Consider the following 14568-nt stretch of genomic DNA (forward strand, 5'->3'; position numbering starts at 1 on the left):
AGGCCAAGAGTCTAGGGTCCAAGGCTTATTTTTGGCCTCAGGATTAGAAGGGTAGGAAGTTGGTTGGGGGTGAGGCCTCAGAGGAGGGCTTGCCTTGTGGCTCTCTGTCCCGTGCAAGAGTCCTGCCCCTGATTTAAAAGCTCTCTAAAAAGGGGCGCCTGGGTGGCTCAGGTGGTTAAGCGTCCAACTCTTGATTTCGGCTCTGGTTGTAGTCTCAGGGCTGTGAGATTGAGACCCGAGTGAGGCTCTGTGCTGGGTGTGGAGCCTGCTTAAGATTCTCTCCCTTCCTCTGCCCCTCCCCCTGCTAAAAAAATTAAAAAATAAAATAAATAAAAGCTTTCTAGAAAAATAAATAAAAGCCTTATAGATTAAAATAAATAAATAGATCACCTTTTTATGCTCTTGGCAAAAAACAATTTGTGACTCTTTTTACATTTTGGCAACTGCTCTGAGGATGTAGAGCAAATAATTCTGTAAGATGTGAGAAAATGTCTTTGAGGAGGCAAAGCTTTAAGAATAAATATATAGACTTAAATGTATCTATTCTTTTCTCACTGTTTTCCTGGCATCCGGATTTATTTTGAACTTTATTCAGGAGTTAATTCTTTAAAAAGCCTTGTGGTAGGTTCAGTATCACGCTGAAGTTTCTGCTAATGGAACTGAAAGGGGCATGTCATCTGGGTCCAGGTTCCTTCAGAATATTTCTTCAGTCCTCATGCCTGCCTTGCAAGGTAGGTAGGGTCCTTGTTGCGGAGAAGGGAACACATCAGCGAGGCAATCTTAGTAGGTTTGTAGATCCAGTAAAGACAGAGCCAGAACTGGTGTCAGCTCCTGTGGAAAGTGCTGGAGTCTCTTGCCAGGCTCTATTATGGTGTCACTGAATATCTAGAGCTGGAGGAGCAGGCCAGAGGAGGGGATCGGTCATATTTGACAGACAGTCCGTGGGGTGACTCGGAGTGAAGAGTAGATCCTTGAATTGGAGTCAGATTCTGGACTAATTTCTTTCTTTCTTTTTTTTTTTTTTAAGATTTTATTTATTTATTTGAGAGAGAGCGTGTGTGTGTGTGTGTGTGTGTGAGAGAGAGAGAGAGAGAGAGAGAGAGAGCACGAGCAGGGGGAGGGGAGGGGCGGTGCAGAGAGAGAAGCAGACTCCCTGCTGAGCAGGGAGCCCGATGTGGGACTTGATCCCAGGACCCCGGGATCATGACCTGAGCTGAAGGCAGACGCTTAACCGACTGAGCCACCCAGGCGCCCCTGGACTAATTTCTTTCTCCCACTAATCTGAAAGTGGGTGCCAGCAATGCAGGTACATGTGTGGCAAGTTCTGATCCTCAGCTGTTTGTAATGCCCGGCTATCGGCTCCATTTCTGAGAACTGCATTTTCAAGCAAGCATTCTCTGAGGTGTCCGTTGTTTAGAAACATAAATATACATTAGGGTTTTTAGTTTTCTCGTATGCAGTTTTTGTATTAGGTAGCTCTAGGGCTTACCCTATATATCCCTAATTTATCACAATCTTCTTTGAATTAATGTTATATCACTTCATGTAAAACATAAGAATATGTCATATATTCAGAATATTCAGTTCAGTTCCATTTACTCTGTGCTTTGTGCTATTTTTACATGTATTTTACATAAATATATATTTACATACATTTTGTATGCATTATAAACCTTGAAAACTTATTTAAACTACTTTAAAGAATTTAATAAAACTACTTTATGCATAAAAAACTTTATAGTCTTTTATTGTAAAAGACTTTATAATATGTAACCTAGTTGAACAATCCATTTTAACTGTACTAGATTTTATTCCCTATGAGAAATGAATGAAGACCCATTGGGTGAGTAATCAATTGTTTGTTTTCTAGAGTATTCTCTTTGTAATAGAAGGGTTTATATTCTTAAAGTTGTTTTATTAAGTAATAATCACCAATTTGATTTCTAAAAATGCATTTTATTTCATCATACAGATCCTTCACTACATTAATTCATTGCTCTTACCATCTTATAAATGAGATCAAACAGCAGCCCATTTTGGCTACAATGGCAGCACGGCTTACGGTTAAATAACCAAAATTTTTTGTGTTGATGCAAATTGATCCAATTCAAAGGAATCTGATTGTGCAATTGAAGGCAAATAGATACCTCTTTGTGCAGTTCCCTTGGAGGTGTGGATGATAATCTCTGCATGCAATTTTAGGCAATTATGTTTTTTTCTGGTCTTTAGAAAGCCGGGATAAATCAAAGTTAATTTTAGTTCTACCAGTCATTCCCGTGGTTATAGTCTTGCAATAAACTCTAGCTGTGGTTTGTTCAGATATTTACAAGTCATGCTTTCTTGAATCTGTGCAGTCCTTTAAAGGGTTCTGTGCTGTAACTTTAAGAGTGCTAATGTGCTAAGTCTGATCTATTTTGTGAAATTCAGCTGGAGGCTGTAAAGACTTGTTTCTGCTCCCCTTCCACCCCCAACGTCCTTGATATGTTAATGAAGACTTGGTATCTCCATAGGAAATTTGCACAGTGGGAGTTCTGGGGTAATGTGTCCTGATAGAGCCCCTAATGCCTGCCCCTTAGAGAGTGAGTGACAAAGATAGGAGAACCCAGCTAAGTGCTCGCATAATCAGGCAGCTTGGGTCTCTCTAAAGTGGTTTCCTCCTTTCAGTGTGTGCCCTGTGCTCTCTGGTGTGTCCGTGTCTCAGACCCCTGCTGTCCTCTGGCAACGAGGAAGCCTTATTTGTACTCTCTTGACAGCGCATGGTAGATTGGGGTGATGAGCCCCATCAGTTTTGGATGAAAGACCTCAGCTTTCAAACGTATCATTTTGTGAAATGCCACCCTCTTTTGGTTTTGAAAGAGAACATTTGGTCACTGTGGACATCACAAGACGTGCTCTTATAAGATGATCATAAGTAGCATCATGCTGAGTCCAGTCTGGTTTATGCCTCTTGCCCTGGCTTAATGAAGGATAGCAGCTCCTGATTTGGATGATAAATCCTATGGTCGTTCCACTCATGTGGGACCATAGACACTATCTTTTAAGAATAAACTGAAATGGAGACACACGAAGTGACTTGCATGTCACCCTGCCCCCCCCAGCCAGTAAGTGTGGGATCAGGTCTGGAATCAGAAGAGCTTATCCTGGCCATCTCTGTCTACCGCCCAGACTGCTGTCCTTTGAAGAAAGGGCAGCGCTTGGCTGGTTTCTAAACCCTCACAAGAAGGTGTTTGGCATTTGTTGTTCATTTTCGTGGGCACAACGCAGTACTCATTCTAAAATTTTGAAACGCAGCATGGAAAGGAGTCCATACAGAACGTAGGCATGATTTAGACAGTGATAGTGACATAGACATGCAGAGCACACAGTAAGCGGGACTTGTCTTGACTGTAATGTTGACTGCCCGGTGTGTGCATTGGTCAACACTCACGAAACTCTACCCTTCAAAATGGGGGCATTTTCTGTTTTGTATATAAATTATACCTTGGTAAAGTAGACCCATTATTCAACTTAAAAAGTAGACCATTTGCAGTATGTGTTTTAGCTCTCTGCACACTGTGTATCCCTGATTGACAAGCTGTTTTAAAACACAGAATAATTGGGGCTTCATGGCTGAGTCAATGCCTACTGCTAGAAGACTGATATTTCTCTTGTAGTGGACAGATTCTTTGATCCTCATTTTCTTTATTTTGAAACAGCTTGTTAACTGTCTATATAGTCATACTAATAAAATATTCTAAGTCTAATTATGAGTAGCATCTTATTTTATTGATAGTAAAAACTGACACCGAGTCGAATTTTCTAGGGTCACTGGGATGATGGTGTTGGCTAATGAAGTCCAAAGGCTCAAGAGCATTTGTTTGTGCACCTCTTGGGTAGCAGACACTGTGCAGACAGGATCCCATTCTTCTTGCCAGCCTGATAGGTGTCATGTACCTGAATGTCAACAAGTACAGATACTGAGGCTCCTAGATGTTAAGCAGTTTACCCGAGATTCCCCACGTGGGAAATGGAGGAGCCAGGGTTTGGATCTTAGTTGCCTGACGCTAAAGCATTCGCCTTTCCCACCAAGCACATGGTCATTTAGAAAGAACTGCCTATCCCGGAGAAAGTGGACCATGTTGGCTCTTCCCTGGCTGCAACCTGTAGCTCGGGCAGCATGTCAGTCCCAGACTGCCCACATTACAACGGTGCCCGGCAGGGCCCCTGCGCAGCCTCCTCCCGTGGCTCTCTCCTGCCTGCCCACCCAGAGTCAGCTGCCCGCCTGCCGGCAGATCTGATGAGCCCCTGGGAACTGGCGCCACCCTGCTTATCCCACTGGGTTTTCCTCACACCCTCCTCACGGCCCCTGGGGCTCCAGCTGCCTTTTCCTGTAATGTCCCCATATGTTCTGGGTTAAGTGCCTCTCCTTCGCCTTTGATCATACCTTTGCTTTCCTCTCTGCATTTGCCAGATAAAATAAAACCGAAAACACAACAATAAAAAACCCCACAAAACTCCAGTACCCCAGGTGCCTGTCAGTCATCCCCAAATCTCAACTCCTGCCTCTTCTGTGATGTTCCCCCATCCCAGCCTCCCACTCCCCATTCACCTCCCATCTTTCCTGAACTTCAGGCTTTGGGTCTGAAACAGGTGGTTTCAGTGATCGAGTTGTCCCTCAATTATTCTTTAATTTTATGTCTTTTCTTTCCAGGTCATAACAGTAAGAATGATAACTGCCTTATTTATTGAGTGCGGCGTTGTGCTGTGCACTTCAGGTGGCTTTTTTCAACTAACCCCCAAACAATTTTAGGAGGCAAGTATATGTTTTCTCCCTATTTGGCTAATGGGAAAAATTGAGGCTCAGAGAGAAATGTCCAAGTCCTAAGTGGAGAAACTGAGATTCAAATCCCATTTGACTTGAGGGTTCACATCTCGCTCTTCACTGAGTCCTCGCAAAGTCCTTGAAGATACTGGAAAAGAAAGGAAAGTGACCTTTCCTGTGCCTTTACTAGGGTATGGAGTAGAGGAGGTTGGCTCATTTCCTCACATGATTTTTACACCGGTGCTAAAAATTAGATTTATGGCCTCCAAACCAAGGCTCAATTTAAATAATTTGCTCCAGGTCACAGAGCTGGTAAGTGGAGACATCAAAATTAAACCAGGTCTTTCTGCCCCTAGAGACGCACCACTCTGTGCGTGAGAAACTCCATCTATATTTCTTTCTCTTATTTCTCTCCAGGGCCTTTTATTTCTTTTTTTATTCTCTCCAAGTCCCAGCTATATATTAGTGAAACTTTTCAATTAGTTATAGGTTGATTGAAAAACACAAAGGTCCCCTTTATTCTGTTAGAGAAGCATGAGCGGATAAGGCATCTTCCAGTAGGGACGGTGGAACCCACAAAGAAGTTAGATTTTTAAAAGAGATGCTACAGGAACGAAGATGAGGTGGAATCGATTCTTGAATGGCATGGCAACCACAGATAAACCACATTTATCTTGGGAGATGTACTTTCTGCCTTCCTGACTTGTACTGTAGTGGAGCAGGAATGTCTAAAATTAAAAGATAGGAGAGGATGATAGGATTTCTGTTCACATTTTTAAGTTGCTGTATTGTTAGCTTACTCCCAATCAGCCTGCTTCCCCACTCCGCCTTTCTCAGGGACAGAATTAAAAGCTGTAGGTGCTTACCCTGGGCCCTGTCCTTGGTGGATGTGTAGACCGCTGAAATTCACCTAGAGCTCACTGTGAAGAATAATTAACTATTAAAAAACAAAACAAAGAAACAAACCCAAACAACAAAAAAGGAACTCCTTTCAGTTCTGAATATATGTTACAATAGTTAGAATTTCACTGATCAAAGCAACACCTTCTCAGTGTGCCCAGTGCCCCTCATGTGTCTCTGCCCTTAGTGCAGGTAACCCGGTGTGATGAGAAGATAGGTCTGTATCAGGTCTAGTTCCTGGATCTTGTAATACGTCCTCCGCTTTCATTTCTATCAGCAGAGTGTTTCTATTGAGTATGCTACATGCCCACAGAACAGTTGTCAAGTGGAATTCATAATGATGTGTGTTAGCCTGAGCGCCAGAAGAGACTTGAGTGTAGATTCTGGAGTGATGGACACCAACTCTGTCTTCCACACATGGCCTTTTGTGCTCTGGGTAACAGAAGCGCTGGCTGTGTGCACTGGGTTTTCTCGAAATGTGCCAGATATGTCATCTTCCAGGGCTATCGAGCTTCTTAGAATGTGCATGATACGGAGCTTTCCTGGAATGAAATACCACAGTGCTCAGATCACCATGTCTTTGTCACTGGCTTCCCTCCCGTTTTTGCTGTGACCTTCCAAGAGGTTTAAAACTATGGTAGCTGTTTCAGTAGTGGGCTTGGAGATCAGGTGATCAAGTGGGCAACAGATCACACAACAGTGTGCACAGTGACTTGGAACCACATTCAAGGCATTCAAAGTTGGGGTTCCTGCTTTTCCACCTACTGGCATGGTGACCTTGGGCAAGTTGCTGGGAAAGCCCTGCCCAGTACCTATTTCAGAGGGCCTTTGGAAGTTGAATATGTAAAGAGTGTAGAGCAGTGCCTGGCATCTGAGAAACACTCAATAATTTTTACTTGTCTCTTTTTTGTTTGCTTCTTTGTTGTCATTCTCTCCCTCCAGCATCAAATGCTGACAGTGACCTTGTTTTTTTCTTTCTCTTGTAACTAGTACCCCTAATTCCCAGGACGGTATCTAGCCCATGGTAGGATCTTAGTAAATATTTGAGCTCAATAAATGAATAAAGTGGTTGAGTGAGTGAATGGCAGGCTCCATGCTGGATGCTTCGTGTATAGTCATAGAATGAACATGGTATCTGCCTTCATGAAGCTGCCAATCAGCCTGGTGGAGAGGGGACTGGAGATATATCATGACCAATGGTGATGAGTGAGTGACACACAGGGAAAGAATGAGGGGAGACTATTTTGGATGGCATGATCAGGGAATAGTGGCATTTTCAGACCCTGTATGGTTGACTGATAAATGGCGCACGTTTTTTTCATCATCTGTTCGCAGACTTAAAATAGTTATTTGTGGGTCCCCCTTCCTGCTTTTTAAAGCATTTCCATCTCAACTGTTTCTTCTCTTCAAACATATAAACCATTATGTGCATGTTCTAAGGTTTCTAAAAAGGCGAACAAACGTCAACGATTTAAAAGATCTTAAAAAGTCAACCAAGTAACTTAAAACTGGGTATGATACACACTCACTTGTTTCCTTTTGGTTGCTTGGAATTAATTTTTTTTCCATTTTGGTGTGTGGGATATTTATTGGTTTTTCTTCATCTTTTCCTTGTCTGTTTGGGTAAATTCAGCCAGCAAAATTCTTTTTGGCAGCAGGAATGATAAAGACTCTGCTTAGTCTTAGGATGAGATTTACATTAAATATTTACAAGTACATTCTTGAATGTTAGAATAACAGGTTCTTTTTGGCCAGTGGATGGTGAAGTTACTGAAAAGATCAAATCCAAATATGCCTGATGGACAAGAGCCACCTTCTTTCAGGAGGTGGAAATCCTCAATAGGGTCCTGGCTTGGACTGACCGTAGGGAGCTGAGAGCTAGAAGGCTGCTTTCTCCCATCATCACCAACACAAAGAAGTGTGTTCTCTGCTGCAGATTAATGATCTGATGGGGGGAAGTTTAAGCTCAGCTATGCACTCCAGACTTTGGCGAAGTTGCCTACTGTATGGCTTAGCTTCACAGGGCCGTTAGGTGTGGGCACCACCATCTAAATAAAGCACTATTACTCGACCTTATGGTTAGGGTGCTAGCACTGTGTTTGGAGGGTTTGGCCTCCCTATGCTTTGCACACAGATGGTTCTCTAAGTTGAAGGAGACTTGGCACCATCACATAAATCTACAAAACTAAGAGGTGTGTGTGTGTGTGTGTTTGAGAGATGGGGACACATTGGTCTCTTTTCAAAGCCTTGCACAAGGCTCATGTTTTTCAGAGTCTTGGGTGGACTAAATGTGAGCCCTGTTCAGTGCCTTGCAAACAGTGGGAGATCAATGGGCGCTCATGGGAGCCATCTAATTCGGACTGAATGATAGGATCCATTTGAACCGGATTGAATGATATAGAAACTTGCTCGATTTATGTTAATTACATCATATGTTCTTTCTCTCTCCGTTTTTCATGAAATGCATCCAGGAAGCTCTTTGTGGCTGAAATGAAAGAGTGAAGCTGGCCTCTGAGCCCTGGCGGTCATGCCTCTGGTAAAGTAGTAAGGAGGATCTTTTGGGAAATCCAGAGGGAATGAACATGATGAACAGGAGTGAAGGAGGAAAGCCCTGGTAGGAGTGATACAAAACAGTACATCATCCGAAAGTAACTAATATTTGACTTTGGAATGCATTTTTATTTTTGGCAGTGGATTTGTCTCCTGTGTTCTGCCTGGACAAACATTGGAATTAGCTGGCATTCCTTAAGCACATGCTGATTAGGGCCAGAGAAAGTGGCAGCCTTGAGGCATGCTGGTGACCAGGGGAAAGCCATCTGGATTAGACATTTGTCAGGGACCTTTGTGTTCATGTAACATCTCCCTAAGTCAGAGAAACAAGAACCTGGAAAGCACTGTTAGTGAGGTTCTCACGCACTGCAGCATGTTTGAGTCATGGTGCACTTTATGCCGGCCCTAAATGAGAATGTTCTTCCCTTTCCTTCTCTTTCTTTTTTCTTTTTTTTTTCCCTGTAGGATTCAGGTTCTGTCAGTGTAAAGATTCCTGAGTGGGACAATTTAAGTTCCTTTCCTTCTGATAACCTCTGGAGTCCTGGCCGAAGTTGTCAGTTGCTGCTGGACTCAACAGAAATAATTGCATTCTTTATGCTGACTATTAGTGTATATTTTGAGACCCAGGAGTGCTGTCATGACATGGTCACAATGCCCTTGTTGATGAAAGCTCTGAGTTTTAAATGTGGTCAACTTTGGTGCCCTTTGAAAAATTGGGGAGCATGCTGCTTTTCTTTGGATGTTCTCAACACCCCCCCCGAGCCAGAATTAGAGGCTTCCTCATGGTCCCATGGAATTTTCTACTTACCCTTTATTATATGTACCTCATTGTATTGTGTTCTTTATTTCTCTGTCCTCAGCATAAGGCTCACATCGGCATTTGTGTTAGTTTGCCATTGCTTCGTAAGAAACTGCCACAAAAAAAATGTAGTTACTTAAAACATCGTAACATTTTATTATCTCTCAGTTTCCCTGGGCCAGGAGTAAGGGCACAGCTTAGCTAGGTCCTCTGATTAGGGTCTCATAAGACTTTAATCAAGGTGTTGGCTAGAGCTGCTCTTATCTGAGGCTGAGTCCTCTTCCAAGTTCATGAGATTATTGCCAGAATTCAGTTTCTTGTGGTTGTAGAACTCATAGAACTCATGGTGGCTTTTTTTTTCTTTGAAAGAGGGTCCCAGTTCCAGTCCCTCTTTAAAAAGCATCACCTGGGGCACCTGCGTGGCTCAGTTGTTTTAGCATCTGCCTTCGGCCCAGGTCGTGATCCTGGTCCTGAAATCGAGTCCCGCATCAGGCTCCTTGCTCTGCAGGGAGCCTGCTTCTCCCTCTGCCTTTCTCTCTCTCTGTTTCTCATGAATAAGTAAATAAAATATTAAAAAAATTAAAAGCATTGCCTGATTAAGTCAGGCCCACTTGAGATCATCTCTCTGTTTAAGAACTCAGGTCAACCGATCGGGGAACTTAATTACTCTTAATTACTCTTGAAATACTTTTGCCGTGTTAGGTATCATAGTTATTGGAGTGATGATATGCCATCATATTTACGGGTTGCACTCACATTCAAGGGGAGAGGCTTCTACAGGGTATAGATATATACGGGGACAGATATCTTGGGGGCCATCTTAAAATTCTGCCTACCAGAATGCCCAGTAATGTTGAAAGAATAAATGAATGGGATGAATGAATTCTGATCGGTGGCAGTACAGCAACCAGCTTGATTGTAAAATGAGTAAGAGAAGGTATTGAGGTCTTTATTGCAAAGTGCAGTTGCCAGCAGTTTCTTTATCACCAGTGAGCTGTTTCCTGGCAGCTAGGAAGGCATCAGCCAGAGAGAAGAAAGAGCAAGAAAGCAAGGAAGGAAAAAGAAAAGAAGGAAATCATGTCTTGGGCTGATTTCAGGTGGCGGTTCCACTTCTGAGGAGCTCTACCCACCTTCCAGGCTGCTTACATTTACAAGTTGGTCAGAGACCAGGAGCTATGGGTGTCTCCTCCGTTCTGCCCTGGGGCAGAGCCATTCTGGATGCAGCAGGGTGGAGGCGGTAAAGGGAACCCCCGTCAGCTTGGCTTCTGGTTTCCAGAGATGGAGTCTCTGCCTTAGGCTGAAATAAAAACCTGAGTCTGTATTCCATCCCTTATAACCACAGGCCCATGTGGTATCTCTTGGAATCCTCCAGCAGTGAGATGCATTAGGTGTGGAGAGGAAGCCTTAACTTCAAATCTCCTGGCTGCGGTTGGCTTTAAAAATCAAATTGAACCATGGCTGTCTGTGTTTAATTTGGAAGAACAGAAAGGATGTGTGCTTTGTGGCGCCCACGTAGTATAAAACTCTCCATGACATAATACCGCTCTGCCCAGCCTTAGAAGCTTCCCGTGCAGACAATGGCCTGCTTCCCTGACAGTTCCCAGGCATGGGTGCCACCTTATGTAAACATTGCCGTTTTTAGTGCATTGCAGAGGCAAAAGGATGACACATTAATAGCAGCTGGAGGATCTCATTAAAATTGGGAGGAAAATATGAAGACTGGAGTCTGGTAATGTACAAACAGTGAAAGAGTCTTTGTCTCATCTGATTAACAATTGGATACATTCTGATTGCCTTTCTGGATTGTAAGAGCTGGCAGCATTGCAGTCAGAAGAACCATGTTTTTCTTCTTTACAATAGACTGTCCTTGTTTTTCAAATCTCTTACTCCCTCTAAAATTAATATGCCGGGTCCTTGGGACTCCCTTGAGAGCTGAAATGGTGTGGTGGCTGGTCTCCATGAGCTGGTGCAGAACCAGTCAGCAATCACTGGACTGGATTTGGGAACACCTGCATTATACAGTTAGATGCTCACATCTTGGAAGGTGGAAGGACAGGGCTTGGCCCTCCTGCCACAAAGGACAGGGAAGCACACTGCGGGGGAGCTCTCTGGGGGAGGAGGTGTTGGCATTCTCTTAAGGTTAACCGGTAGGGCCACATTGCCTTCTCCAGCTCAACAGGGAAGCCTCCATGCTGAAAATAGTTCTCTCCCTCCTGAAGAAGCCTGTTTTCCCAGGTGCGTAGGTGGGGGATTTGCTGTGTGCAGGGCAAGGGCTGCTTTTTCAAGAATTCGTGTATAGATCTTGGAATAAAAACAAACAGGCCAAAGGACCGTTCTTTTGAAAGCTGGTCTGCTTGACTCAGCCTAGCAGGAGTGTTGCCATGTGCTTGACAGCAGCATCTAATTATGGGCAGGGTTTGCAGACTGGACCGCCACCTGATATGAACCCACGGAACACAACTTAACTCTAGCCTGGACTGTCACTGGTCATCAGTGATCATTTTTTTTTTTTAAGTCATCAGAGAAATAGTCATCACTATGAAAAGTGGCTTTTTAGAACTCCGTGGAATGAGACGTCAATATTATTAGATGGGTTGATAGTGCTCTGTCTCTTTTTGCCTATGGTTGTTTTTTCTTTATTGGGAATGATGTTTCCATATATGCTCATTTTGTGGCTAGTGGGGAAAAAAAAGGTCATCTTTCCCTATACTAATCACTTTTCCAGCTGAGATGAATAGAGGGTAAAACTGACTCCTTTTCTGGGATTCGTCACTATCAGTCTGATGATGTGAACAATAGAGAGATAATAACCCCTCAGTAATCACAACAAAGCAGATAACCTTTAGTTTCCTAAATTACCTTAGCACTTTTCACCACCTTCATACCTTTCGGAGTTAAGTTTTCTCAAAGGCAGCTGCCTGCTTTGTCCCTGATGTAACTAAGCAATGTGAACATTGAAATAATTGTCAGGTAAATCTGGTTTCAGAAACATCTGTCCCATAGTTCATCATCTTGCAACTTGAAATATTGAAGCATGAGGTGCCTCATTTTAACTTCGAACATTGTTAACATTGTATAGCTTCAGAGTAATTTGACAAGACTACAGTCTGTACCTCAGAAAGGCAGGTCTAGAGAATGGCTTCATGGAGTGAGACCCATCAGGTAAGTGGGGTGGGGGACAAGGGAAGTTCTTGGAGCATTTTGGGATGGATGTTTGTTTTGAGTTTCTAGCCCAAGGCTTTTTTTTTTTTTTATACCATTTGTTCCTTTCTTAGACTCCCCTTCTGTCTCAAATTTTTTTTTAAGATTTATTTATTTGTTTTAGAGAGAGAGAGAGAGCACAAGCTAGAGGGGCAGAGGGAGAGGGAGAGAGAATCTCAAGCCGACTCTGAGCCCAATGTGGGGCTTGATCTCATGACCTAAGCTGAAACCAAGAGGCGTATGCCTAACCGACTGCGCCACCCAGGCACCCTCTCTTGCCTCCAGTTTTTAAAAAATTAAGTCTCCTTTCACCTAGACATTCTCGTTTGATAGTGAGCTAGCTTTGGAAAATAGCCTTATAGAACCATTTTCAATGAAGAAGGAGTTTTAAAATGACTTCTGTCACTTGTGATCAAATTATAACCTGACTATAGATGTATCTAAAGATCGAAAATAATAAAAAGAGCTTTGGTTATTGTACTTTTTCTTATAGGGCCCTTTTCTTACCTTCTTATTGGAATCTTGTATTATTAGAGTGGGATATGAAATTGTACAAAGTGTAATTTGCAGTTTGTATTTTAACCAGGAGTTGAAATGATAGTAGCAAAACATGAAGGGTTCTGTGTTTTGTAATGTCAGCATGTAGGGGTTAGTGCACACTGCTTTCTGTTCCAGGGGCACTGAACTGGAACTGGGGACACATACTTTTCGATCTGGGACAAATCTGTAAGATTAATAAATGACCGCTGAATTTATATTTTGCAGCAGGTCTTGTCAGATGAACTTGTTTGTGAGACCAAAAGGAAAGTCCCTTCCTTTTTTGCCATTATGGATTCTGTAAGATGTGGATTAATCAGTGCAGACATACTGATGGAACCTAATGTCACCAGAGGAACATTTCTGACATGCAGTAGACCAAGATGGGAAAGCTTAAATGCATTTCAGTGACGTCAGGACAGAACTTTAGAGACAAAGCTCTTTCTACCAAAGGGGAGCAGAGCAAAGGGGAATTGGTAAAAATCCCCAAGTTTCCAGGGCTGGGTTAGTTCTCATGAAGCCCTAGCAAAGGGAATTTGTGCACAAGGGCCGACTTGAGGCCTTCATTATAATAATAATTGTTATTAATTATTAATTATTATTATTAGCAGCAGCAGTATAGTGATGCTTCAGATACTGAAGTGTACAACTGGAACTCATCCTTTCGTTAATAGATGTATCACCAAGTGGGCTTCTAGATTGCTTTACCAATGGGTCTAGCATTCACTTGGTTAATGAAATAAAGTAAAACACAATCCCCTGTGGCACCGTGGTACCGGAAAGTGGGTTCCTGTGCCATCTCTTTCCTGACATTTGGAAACTTGCAGGTGGGACTTTGTGGGGTCCTTCAGTCTCCTCATCTCTTTCATTGCCTTAATGAACCCCACTGCAGCTGCAGAGCTTTTGCCTCCTGGCTCTTACCCCCTGCCCCCCAGCCTTTGTGCACTAAGTGGAACATGGCATTGACTATGCCTGGAGCATCTTAGGAAAAGGCTTAAGGGGAGGTGAGGCGGGCAGGCCAGGGACAGAAATGAATGCAAAACAACAACATAAAAGGTTTAGCCGGGAGTTGGGTAGAGGCGGCGGGCCCACAGGATCTGGAGATGGGAACTTAAGAGAGGGCGGTGCAGAAAGACCAGCGGCATCCACCAAACATGTGGCACGTGCCACGCCTGGTTCCAAGCGCGTCGGATCGATTATTTCATCAGAGTCTCACGGAAGTCCTATTAGGCATCCCCATATCAGATATGAAGAATCTGAAGCACAAAAGGGTAGGTAGTTTTTCAGTTGTGAAGTGGCCCTTTTGGGGACTAAACCCCAGCAGTTTGACTCTAGTTTATGCCCTTAACTCTGTTACACTGTACTGAACAAAGTGTGGGGCAAAAATCACAACCAGAGGCTGCTTCGTCCTTCCAATTTTCCCACTCACCCTCCTGCCACCTTTTCATGCCCATGTAATCCCCTTTTTGTTTTCTTCTCCTTCCCATGATTTGGTTGCCCTTCCTTTATATAATCCAAAAGAAATAATTAAAAAAAAATTTTTTTTTTTGACGAAAGTAAAGGGTGTGAGCTAAAAGCTGCTCATTTCACGGGACCCTGGCAGTTTTAAAAATCTGAGTGTATTGTAGGACACAAAGGACCCTTGTTACCAGGCTTTTCCACCAATGGGAAAACAGCTGTTGCTCTCATCTCTTCTGTCATTTCATCTTTCCAGTGGCCGAGTGCTTGCTTTTGAGTTCCCTTGGATGTCTTAACGGGGGGATGAGCATGCTGTTGTTTG

The 14568-nt window shown here is 43.2% G+C and overlaps 1 protein-coding gene across 3 annotated transcripts in view; it reads left to right on the forward strand.

The window, feature by feature from the left end:
• Positions 1–14568, forward strand: part of LRCH1 (leucine rich repeats and calponin homology domain containing 1) — a 196589-nt gene that overhangs the window by 10975 nt on the left and 171046 nt on the right. The gene's annotated exons all lie outside the window — the stretch shown is intronic.

This window comes from Callorhinus ursinus, unplaced genomic scaffold (genome assembly GCF_003265705.2).
Source record: "Callorhinus ursinus isolate GAN/ISIS: 27379988/994484 unplaced genomic scaffold, GSC_fseal_2.0 scaffold7, whole genome shotgun sequence".
Lineage (NCBI taxonomy): Eukaryota > Metazoa > Chordata > Mammalia > Carnivora > Otariidae > Callorhinus > Callorhinus ursinus.